This window comes from Ambystoma mexicanum, chromosome 1p (genome assembly GCF_040938575.1).
Source record: "Ambystoma mexicanum isolate Mex_15411 chromosome 1p, UKY_AmexF1_1, whole genome shotgun sequence".
Lineage (NCBI taxonomy): Eukaryota > Metazoa > Chordata > Amphibia > Caudata > Ambystomatidae > Ambystoma > Ambystoma mexicanum.
The window spans coordinates 543,918,272-543,930,806 of NC_090921.1; positions in this window are offsets into that span (position 1 = coordinate 543,918,272).

A 12,535-nucleotide genomic window follows, 5' to 3' on the forward strand; every position below is an offset into this window, starting at 1 on the left:
CTGGTCAACCTTGTGATGTTGCTGATATCCCTGAATGGCTCTAGGGATATGACGTATAAGAATTAACCATCAGTTCCGCTCGTCTGTATGACACAATATCGGCTAATTTTCATCTGTTGGAAGTTTTTTACTTAGAGATAGACCAAAAATCTAAGCCATGAGCTGCGAAGGGAGTAAATGTAGTATTGTCTAATCTCATTTTTTAGAGATAACTTCTCTTTCTCGCAATTTATGTACACACTTCACTGAAGGTGAATAAAATAACGCCACTGTGTCGATAAGGAAATATTCCCACGTGAAAGGTTCAGTGTGCGAGTGGTTCTGTGACTGGATACCAGCCTTTTTTTAGCATTTTTCAATACATTCATTGTAGTAGTAAGGACAGTTTTTCTTCCATCTATTCTATTAGATAAGGGGGTGCACCACCTCTCGTCTAGGGACAGCACCCCCCATAGGGATAGGATGTTCTTAGGGTTAGGGATAGCATGTAGTAGACACGTTGATTGGTCAAAATGAAAGTTGGACGACCCCAAAGCGTTGTATGCCCTATTTTGTTTTTGTGTGATACTATATTGAACATTTAACAGGAGGGTCTGTACCCTGTATATGTGTAGAGACACAACAAATATTTCCCTGTTGTGGCCTGTGAACCCTAACATGAACCAGCACCAAGAGATATATTAGTAAAGCATTATAGCTACACTGTCAACGAGAAGATCTTGTCAATGGCGCACACAAAGAGAACCATCACCTTTCTTTATTGTGAGATTCAAGCATTCAACTAGTCTTGAATGTGAAATATTCAGCATTTTCAGGACACAATTCAGGACACAAATGTTAAGATGGATTTCTGAACTCTGACCTGGTGGGCAGAGGTTCAGAAGACCAGCCTAGTTTCTTGGAACAGGGTAACCTCTGGACAAGCCAGACCAATCAAGGTAGCTATGTCAGGCGGTCAAGACTAAGTCTCAGGAGGGGTGAGGGTGACTGAAAGACCTGAATGAGAATACAAAGCAAGGGCACTTACAAATTACTCCCAGACAGGTGCTATTTCAAAAATATAGACACATTTATTACAAGGCCTTTGTAACTCAGAGCATAGCAAAATAATCACAGTAATACTAAGTAAACCAACACAACACTATCAATACAATGTATATACAAGACCAATGGGGTATAAAGGGTTAAATGCACAAAATATGTCAACAACCTACAAGGGAAGGAAACAGGCAGTGTAGGTAGTCTTTAGGCCCCTTCCACATCAGCAACACACCTAACTAAGAGGCAGTCCAAGCCCTAAGAAGAGGGGAGCCTTGTGCTCAATAGTACATGTAGTGCAAGTGCACACAGTTGTTCCAATGAGCAAAATGGGGTCTCTTCGGGGGTCTCTAGCAGCTCAGGAAGGTGGATGAGGTGATGAAGGATAAGTTCCCACTATTCAGGGGGGACCTCCGCTTGAAGGCAGAGGCAGTTCCAGAGTGCGGGATGGAGTTGCTAGCAGTGGAAAGGAGAGGGACCCTCAGGGGCCACTTGTGTGTAAAAAGGGGCCCTGGCGCTAGGGGTCACCCGTTAGGGTTAGAAGTACTCACGGGTGCCAGGAGCACTTGGACCCAATCTTTACCAGTTCAGTCCACTTCGCTTGCAGGTTTGAACGCGGCAAAAAGGACGTCTCTGCGGCTTTCAGTTCCTGAGATACAGTGAGGATTCCCAAACGGGACAGTGGTGATTTCTCCGCTCCAGGTGGATGAATCGATCTGGCTTCACTGCAGCAGGCTTCAGGGGCAAGAGGGCCACAAATGCAGCGCACTTGCAAAGGTTTTTGCCGTGGCAGGTCAACACGGTAACTGCGTATGCTGCGGTCCTGGCGGACTCGTCTCACTTCAGACCTGGGAACACCAAGTGTACGAAATTCAGTGTGAGGGTGCCGTCGACAGAGCTAGCAGTATACCAAGTTTCAAGGGCGGAGACAGAGCAAAGGTCCTGCGTAAGCTGGTGAGCCCACTGGTTGGCCCATGGACACTTCTGAGAAAGCTTACTTGCAGGTTTTGGTGAAGGTGCCGAGAATAGTTGGTCCCACTATTCCAATGGGTCGAAGCGTCTTCGCAGACCTTCTAGGATGACCAGATGCAGAGGGGTCCCACGGGATGACAGCAGGCTCAGGGTGCCAAACCTTCCAGCAGGTCACCAGCGGTTCCTCGACTCAGCTTCGTAGTTTCAGGATACTAGGATCCTTTCCTTCGTTCAGTGAGAACTCCAGAGATCGACATGGTATGGGTGTTTTCGGCCTCCTCCTATCCAAAGTTCCCTTCGTGCCAAAATGAAGAGGACCCAATGGGAGATCTGCTCACAAACACATACTCCATACGTGGACTAATCATGGTCCATGGTGGTCCCAGTCATTCATAGCATTCCAGACTCTCTGGCACCCAGGATGTGTATTGGAGACAGACACCCCAGCCCACATCCTGGAGGCACACACAAAAGGCATGCAGAAGCCCCCGAAAGCATTGCGTGTCGCAGGAAAATGCATGACCAAATAAGGACTGACCCGGATCGACTCGACCTGGGGAAGGTGAAGGGGCAAGATGTCCAAAGGACAGGACAAAGAACCTTGTGGCATGGCCATTTTGGAGCCAGGCCACCTATTTGTGCCAAACGCGGTTAACACGGTTAACATGGCAGGAAAGGGTTCAAAATAATGCGGAAAGATAGCTGCCACCAGCCCTGTCCATGACACATCTGCACATCTCTATCTAGGGCCTTTGGAAAATGACTACAGACCCAAGTACGCTGTACTGGAAGGTACATTGTGCACTGGTTACATGTTGCAGAAAAGTTGCAACATTGGAAAAGGACTAAGGGAAACAAAGTCTCCCAGTACTGACTGTCTTAAGGGCATGTCAGTTTCCCCATAAAAAGTGAGCGAAAGCCCATTGGAGTGCAGCTGAGGGCTGTGCTTCTCTGGCAAAGTCAGTCTATGGTGTCTAAACAGCATCAAAAAGTTTGGGGGTGTACACATGGAGGGAAAATTATATACAATTATGAAATCTTTCCTAACAACAAGTCACTATAGTAGTAATTGGTAGTAACCGTGTGCGGTTGGAACCTTATTGACCCACAACTGTTTATACCTCAAGCAGCTTCATTTTGCATAGGGATGGGGTCTGGTGGGGCAGGCCACTCCTATCAATAATGTTTTGTCTAACTCACCATACACAGGTTTTGGTGCGGGAGAGGTACAACAGAAAGTCCTTAAACCATCAACAATATAGTTTGATAAGGTAACATCTAGTGAGCTCAACACATGTCTCATATATACTGAATTGATTTATTTTGAATCGACTAAGATTGGAGTTGCAAAATTAATTGTGTAAATGGTAAAACTATGAATGTATAGTATAAGAGGTTTCAATACACGCTCGAAAAGGCAAAAGCTCTTCTGGGAATTATCTTAGGAACTAACTGATATTGTATGCTTACAAGGAACTCACATGAAGGTAGAACACCAGCATAGGCTGAAGTATAAAGAGTACTTCACTCTGTTCCATGAAGGTATAAAAGAGAGGAAGATGGGAGTTGTGATTACGATCCGCAGAAATGTTGCCTTTTCTCTTAAGGAAGTGATCAACGCTAAAGCGGGATATTGTAACATAGTGTGCCCTCAAGGGCAAGGATTTTGTGCAGGCAATTTAAATGTTGTGGTAGATCCGCCTCAAGATAGGTTCAAGAGATCAATCTATGGCGGCTGTGGAGCAATGTCAAGTAATCTGAAATCAAGCCTGTCTTTTTTATGCTTGGGGAACCAATGACACGTCAAATAGAGGGTACATTTTATATTCACCTTTTATATTCACATGTTGATAGGTCATATTCTTGGATCAGCCACATCTTTCAGAACCCGAAAAAAAAGTCTAGTATAGAAACAGGTGTTATCTCAATTTCAGTTCTTGCTCCAATAAAAACTGATTTTGGTGCTTGGGCTGGACAAGGGAGAGGGCAATATGGAGATTGGAGGAGTATGTCCTTAGAGACCCAAATAATAAAACATGCATTTTACAATTGATAAAGGACCATTAGGCTAGCAACCATACACCAGAAGTAGCAATGCAGAGTAAATGGGACGCAATGAAGGCAGTGGTAAAGGGAGAGATGATTAAAATAGTCCTCGAATCTGAAAGAACATGTGGGTTGGCAGAATTTAATTTGTGCAAAGAGCTTGCAACACGGATATAGCAACATATGCAAGGAGGTTCAAGAGCCATATAGCGAAGACTCACAGCTTTAAAAGGACAGTTTAACTCACTATTAACTATTCAAGTGAGGGAAGGCTCTTAAGGGCAAATAGGTTTTTCTACGAGCAGGGAAATAAACCTGGTATTCTTTAAGCACCGCCCATTAAGAGACAGGCGGACCAAACCTTTATATACACTATTCAGGGCGATAACAGGGAGGAAATGGTGAGGGAGGAAGGAAGAGAAAGGTGTTCCATTCCTTTTATCACATTCTATATAAGGCTGCTCTATGTGATATTGAGGAACAGAAAAAATATGTGTGAGACACTAATCTCCCATATATATCCGAAAAGCAGACACAACAATGTGACAGGCCTATTGAGATTTGAGGCGACTATAAGAGCTATCTCTTAGCTTAAGCTTAGGAAAAGCCCAGTACTGAATGGATTCACAGCCTGTTACCTACATTAATTATATAGCCTCATATTTCTTTTAATTTCTTTATATCATATATGATGAAGCTGTTTAACTCTTTTTTTTTTAGCACTGAGGAGAATAAGTAACTTGATTAATCATTCCCGTATTATTGTAATTCCTAAACCAGGAAAAGATCTCTTTACTTTTCTCTCCCCTTCCTGGGGTATTTGGATCGTTAACACCATGTGGTATACAAGCCTGCTCAGCCCAATTTGTGCTTTTTCTTATCTCACCCCCTCATGGGGTATTCAGCTTCTCAACCCTTTATGGGGTTTGGGCTTCTTTAGCCCAGTTTGTGCGGTTGCTTCTATTAATCCCTCCTGGGGTATTCCGGTCATGTGTGGGCTTCGGGCCTGCTCTGCGTGGTGCGGTCTGTGGATTTTCTCACCCACTCGTGGGGAATTTGTACTCAGCCAAGCATGGTCTTGGTTGCGACCTCACCACCCTCCAGCTGCTCCTCGGATGCTGCCCTGTACCTGTACTACCATGGCACTACTCTGTAGTTGTCATCATTCGGCACCTCAGGAGGCTACGCCCCACCACTCTGCTTCTTGAACACACCTTAGCGTTCTATTCTTTCGGATTCTTCTTATGCGTGCCCCAGTTGCTCTGCCTCGCATTTTAATCAGAGAGCTTTGGTCGACCCCTTTTGGTAAGATGCTAGTTTTCCTCCGATGTGTGTGTTTTTCTCCTGCTCTTACTTTGCCTCATACCCGCTACTCCTTCGAAGCTCTTGCGCTGCTGTTTCCAGCCTCTCGGCAGCTGTCGGTTGTTCCCTGCAACCTGCTGATAGTTATTCTCTGACTAATTACTGCCTCTGTTCTCCGTATTACTGAATTCTCCTCTACTTCCTTCCAGAGAGCCTCTATCTCTCCCCCCCAGCCTACACAGCGTCCCTGCAAAGATGCCTCTTAAGAAGAAAGGCTTCCTACGACAATCACCGGAGATCCCCATTACTATCCACGGATCCCGTCCTAAGACCTCTGCAAGACAGAATGGTTTTTTGCCATCAGCTTTTTCGCTTCATTATCGGCTGCTTCTGGGAGGCGGTTTGCTTGCCTTAGCTGTCATGGCAGCGGGCATAGTGGCTACCTCGCGGGGTCAGCTTCTCCTTTACAAGGAACGAAGGAGCACCAAGTAGAAGACCTCCTCAGCACATTCCAAAGGGGAACCTGAACTCTCATCTGAAGAAGACGCAGGTGAGGATGTTCTCCTGATTGTTGACATTAGTGGAGGCGGTCTCTCTGGCCCTTGCAGATCCATGACCTTGCCATTGATCCAGTTTGTGCAGTCTGCTGTTCTGTGTTGCCTCTTCCTTCTCCAGGCTTCGACGTTGTTGAAGTAGGACACCGGCACTCCCGGTTTCTTCGAAGGCAATCTGCGGAGCACTGCCACTTCAGTCTCTATCCGCCACAGCGACTACGTGGCTGTCTGCTCCTCCTGTGCTGTAGAGTCTCCCTCAGCTTCTTGTTTGCGCACGCCGGCGTCTCTGGCTCTTCGGCTGATTCTCCCCACCTCTGTTGGCATACAGCAGCATTTACGTTCCTCCCTGGAGCAGAGAGGAAGATTCCATTGTGTTATATGTTGACCCAGGTAGATACCAATAGTTAACATGTCATTAAGATTGATGCTGAAACATAGTCTAGCTCCTTCTCCTTTTATTACATACTTCTAACTACCAACTGCCTTTCCTTCCCCGACCCTTCCCTCCAATCCCATTCCATTCTTCCCTAGGATTCTCCTTCCAAACTCTGTTCAGCCACATTCTACATTCTACTCACCCACAACACATTGGTCATTGTTTACCTCAAGAGGCGGCAACAAAACCATCCACTGCTTGCAATGTTCAACATAACATGACCAACTGACATTGGGGAGTTTGAGGTGGAGGGAGGTGGGATGGAATCCTTACTTGGGCATTCTTTGTCCCCAGAGGAGGGTGGGGGTAGGTCCAGTGGGATCCAGTTCACCCTGACCCCTAGAGATGGTATTGCTCACCTCCCTAGTCCCAAAGGGGGTGGGTCCCCCTTGCGAAGAAGGGACGAATTCCCTGGATTCATCACAGTTGACTCAGAAACGTACACAAGGATGTTAGCCAACAGGCTCAGACATTTACTGCCCAAGCTAACTGATCCCGACAAGTCACGGCTTGTGGTTCAAAGGAACTGTTTTCATAATATACAGAGACTTCTCTGCCTTGCAGAAAAATCCACTCGATTGAAATGTCACACTACGTTCCTTGCGCTAGATGAGGGGAAGACATTCGAACACGACAAAGGAGATTCATAGACCTGTTGTTGGAGAAGTTTGATTTTTCACATTAGTGGTGTAACATTTTAGAGGTCAGGATTAGGGCTAATAAACATATTGAGGGGGTAGCTTGAGTGAGAGATATTCATAAGATCTGCCTTTTTGCTGATGATGTGACCCTAATCTTAATTTACTTACCTAAATCATTAGACAAGGGGGCAGATTCACACAATATAGCACAAATGAAAGGAGTGCAGAGAATGTGCTCATTTCATTTACGCTAATTTTAGAAATACACAGGTCACCTTATTCCCAGTGGGCTCATCTCGGTAAAATGACAAAAAAAGCATTTACATCCCTGCATTAGGTGTATTTGCCACTTTGCCACCAAAAATTTGAAGATTAACTGCACAGTAATACTGCCGACAGTAAATCCACCAAAAATCCCATTGAGTCCGATGAACTCCAGAAATGAGAAATTACCATCACTTGTAATCCTGTGTTAAATCCACGGACCAAGTGGCAGTAATTCCTGGATTGACTGCTGAATTACCAGGAAATTCGTAAATGAGGCCTTTAATATTTATGTGCCGCCAGTATCGGTACGAGAAATACAGGATAAAGGCCCATTCAAATAGGCGTCAAAACATATCGAATACCTGTACAAGGCCAATTGTCCCAAGCTTATGGTTAGTGTTTGTCATGATTTAAACAAATGAAATAGTCTTACTGTTATGACTGCTGGTCAGCCATAGGGTTCACTCATCAAGGAGACACTGGATACTGTGGATAGGTACTCTTAATGGTTACCACAGAAAAATATACAAGTAATAACAGAATGCAAGCGCACCTGCATCCTCAGGGTCTCCGCAGAAATCCCTGAACTTTCACGGCTCCACAGAGCCGCAAACCAACACTCATCAAAGCTCCTCAAAGCTTCAAGCAACTGGTCTGCCACTAGTCACACTAGACTCCGCCGAGCCACGACCCAACACGCATCAAAGCTCCACAAACCTTCAAGCAACTAGCCTCCCACTAGTCACTTACTAACACCCATCAAAGCTCTTCAAAGCTTCAAGCAACTAGTCTCCCACTAGTCACTTACTAACACACATCAAAGCTCCACGAAGCTTCAAAGCAACTAGCCTTCCACAAGTTGTCTACAACCTGACCCAGCAGGGCCGCTACATACAAAACTCCTCCAAACTCTGCCGAGTTTCTTGACCACTCCTTGGTCATGCACTACATCCAAACACTTCTCACACAATACACCACACACGAAACACAGTCAACCCCTACATAGAATGTAAAGCTGCTACTCAGCGCTGCAGTCGCCCTAGCAATAATCTTGGGTTGAACACACATAACACACAAGCAACGTACCAATCCTACAATGCCTCAAAGATGTTATTCTAAACATTAACAGATAGCTTAACACATTATACATTGCAATTCACATTCCCTAAAAAAAAGTCCATGTTGCCCATACATGGGCAACTCTAAAATGCTGAAATGCCTCAAATATGTTATGCTAGGCATAATATGGATAACATTACTCTGATTGTGCAGCATTCCACATACCTCACCTAAACCACTCAAGCAAAACACATCCTGACGCACAAGTGTGGCACCCAACTTTAGCTCAAGCCTAAAAGGCCATGTTGTCCCCAAGGGCAACTCTAAAAACTAGAATGCCTCAAAGTGATTACAACTAAAAACAATGAAATTACATTTCACATGCACCAGATTCTAAATCCCACACAATTCACCCGAGCTCACTCAATCAGCTACCACAATAACACATGGTGTTACAATTCCTAACAGGCCAATCTGATTACCAAACTTGAAATATTCTAACACCAATCAAACCCTCATAAATGAGTTTCCTATAATCCCACAGGCTTCTTGGTATCTGCCATAAAATAATTTCATGTGCCCACAAACCTGGCAAAAGGTTACCGTTAACATATTCCAAACACACAACAAGAAAAAAAATAAACTGGTGCTTCCTTTTGCGAGACTGTACAATGTAAATGGGTCAGACACTAGACGAATGCCATATATATCTCAGCATTGTGTCCCAATAGAAATAAATATCAAAGCTAGTACCTCCGTTGACCCATGCTCCTCAACTTACTATATGGGTAGACCGACTGTCTTACCCAAGAGGCACTCTCACTCCATAGGCAGGCCACCTGCCTTACCAACGTTGGACTCTCCTTGGCTGCGCTTCACAATCACCACAGCAAACACCGAAGACTTGACCAAAAGCTCCCTCAGCGGACGACGTGATCACAGTTACTCTGACACGAAAACTCGGAACACATAACTCTTTACCTCCATAAAATGTTGAGACCTACGTAAGCATGCTGGCTCCGCGATGGGTGCTTTACTCTAAACATGCTCTAACAGACTCTTCATGCTGCGTATCATTGACGCCAGCACAGCGAACCGCAGCGCAGTTGCAGGCGCGAATGCGGTAACATCAGAATTCCAAACAATTGCCATCACCTCCTGCAGCTGCCGTGACATCATGAAACACTTGTGTATAGGCGCGTTATAAATGCCATATCATATCATATCATTAGTCACCCTGTGGCCTCCACTCTTGAAGGATCTCTCTGGCCCCAGCGGCCCAACGGATACTGCAGTCCGCACAGTTCCTCAGCCACCCATGACTGAAGGACACAATCTCTGGTGCACTTCCAGGCCCTCTCAGCTATCATGCTGGGAAGCACTGCCTCCAATCACATAGTGCGTCTGACTCACATCTCATAACATGTGGACTGCCACAGGGGGTGTGTCTTTCCCCCTTGCTATTCAATATCTACATCCTCCCTCTATGTGGCGATCTAGGACTACATCAGATATTGTTTTGTAAGTATGCTGATGTTTACTAACTGGTTGTAGATATTACTGGTGATCATCAGAAGGATCAACATATGTTGAACGTAGTATACCATATGATAAAATGTTGGATGTCCACTAACTGGTTCTGTTTGAATGCGGCCAAGACCGAGCTTATGCTTTTTGGCCCACGGCAGACTCGAACCAATTTAGATCAGAGATATTCCAACTTTATTATTGATGGCAGCCAAATCAAGGTAGTACAGAAGGTGAAGACGTTGGGCACATAAAGGAAGCAAACTTAAATTGCGAAGCCCACGTATCAGCTATTACTACCAGCACTAACTATCATCTTAAAGTACTTAGTCAGGTAGCACCACTGATTTCATTAGAAAATAATACCAAACACGTGAAAGCAGTGATCCTCCCACATGTTGATTATTGCAACTGACTCTTAGTCCAACAGTTGCAAAAAATCTAAAATACAGCTATATGCATCATCTTTCAGATGAAAAGATCAGAGTCAACGACTACAGCAAGGAAAAAGTTACATTGGCTCCCAGTGGCAGCTAGAATCCAGTTTAAATTGTTAACTATATGCCACAAGTGCATTTTTGGCAATGACCCAGCATAGCTGAAGAATAAGGTTAATCTTTACCAACCGAAGAAAAATCTACGTTCAGCTGAAGGCTCCCTACTGGAACTACGTCGGGTAAATAGAGCTTTGGTCAGGCCTTCAATGATCGAGGGGCCAAGGCATGGAATTTCCTGCCCTTACAGCTACGTAAAATGGAGAATCACCTCACTTTTCGAAAGCAACTGAAACTATTCTCTTTAACTAGCATTAATGTTCCTGAACTTCTTCTTTTGTACCCTCTATCTCTCTGTGCCTGGATGCCCAGGGGCTTTGGCGCGATATAAGCTCAATTACAACATAACAACATAACAACACCACAGATATAAACAATTTGCTTTAGGTCAAGGAGACACTTAGGTTTTTACTGGCACCAGCACCACTTCTCACTGGAGCTATGGGCTCCCCTGTTGTCTTCAGCACTCAGTCCAGCTCCATACTTTGGCAATGTTACCGGACAGCCTTTAAAGTTGAGCAGGGTAACCACCCTCATGTCCCGGGGGTCTGCTCCAAACAGCCTCTGATGACCATGCCTGGACAGACAGGCCACTCACGTCCGACACGCCCTTGGGACAGGCTGCCTCATTCAGCCCTGGGTGATGGGCGCTAATCAGACCATGGGGGGCAGTGGGCTCTCCCTCTCTACTGACAGTCACTTTTGTTCTCTTGCCTGCACCCCCTGCAGCAGTGTCTCTACTCTCCTCTCTCCAACACTTCACACAGGTACCTGCTTCTTGTTTATCCACTCCAAGGGAACTCCTTGATCCCATCCTCGTCGCCAATTTATGACTGCTGGTCAGCCATAGGGTTCACTCATCAAGGAGACACTGGATACTCCAGATAGGTACTCTTAATGGTTACTTTAGTGTCTTCTTAGGTTACAGATCAGATGTCATCAAGTTATTAGGAGATAAAGAGGAATCAAGGATAAGAGCCCACTGGCTCCCACCACTCAGGATCACATCTTCTAACTGCCTGGGTTGGAACCTATTCAACTACAAACCTTCCAACCTCACACTCCACCCTCACAGCCTACATTCTGAAGATTACATCAGTCCAAGCACCTCTTGCATACAGTAAGGGAGACCAACCCTAACACTTAACCTTGCATGTCTGGGCTTAATGGTGAAAAATCCTCCTTGTCTCATCTGCATGTTCCAGGCTCTTCCGATTTAAATACCCGGAGTGAATTTGAAACGCTTTCAAAATAACATACATAGTTTTGTGTGGAAAGGAGCCAAATCAAGGCTTAGCTGGATATTACTGCTGCACCTTAGAGCCCAAGGTGCAATGGAAAGCCCAGATATTGCTAAATATAATAATGCATCTCAATTTAAGGCAATGGTAGAGTGGATGAATCGCATTATGGAGCAGTCTGTAATAGGTATGAGGATTTGGACACAACCCTGCTTAAGACATCAGAATAGCATCTGCTCTTTGTCTTTTAGCCCCATGACTGAATGTACCCTGACGAAATGGAATAAAGCAGTGGCACTGTGTGGGCTTACGTCCTTCCACTCTTTCTCACCTGGATTTCTCAACTGTCCAGATCAGAAGCACATGTACCCTCTGGTCTACTTGGCGCTTTTCCCACGTCGTTCTCTAACTTCTACAAAAATGGCTTCTCATTGCTCCATGAAGTGGTCTAGTTTTCCAGATACTTGCTGCCCTGTCAGTTCCACTTACGGTGATTTCTCTCTAATACCTGTCGAGGAGACTGCATCCTTGCATTACAACGTTCGGATTAATTTTTAGCTCAGCATGCCCTGGCCCCCAGGTAACCCTCTCTCTGTGTTCTCTCAGTTAGCCTTGGCGTTCATTTGTTCGCCTTTCTTGCTAACTCTGTGTTTTTCTGCGTTGCCGCTCCACGGCTTCCTTGTGTTCCTGTTTCTGCTGTTTTCTGTTCTTGTCCGTTCTATTTTGCCCTGTGGATCATTATCCCTCAGTCCCAGCCCCTGTGTTTCCTTTTGTTTTTGTTCGACTTCCTACTATGTTTGAACCTTATTGGTTTGTCCATGCTACGTCCTCCTCTGTGTGAACAAGATGGAATTTAAGATGTTCAATGAAAAGTCATTTGGGAGTCCTAGCTCACACA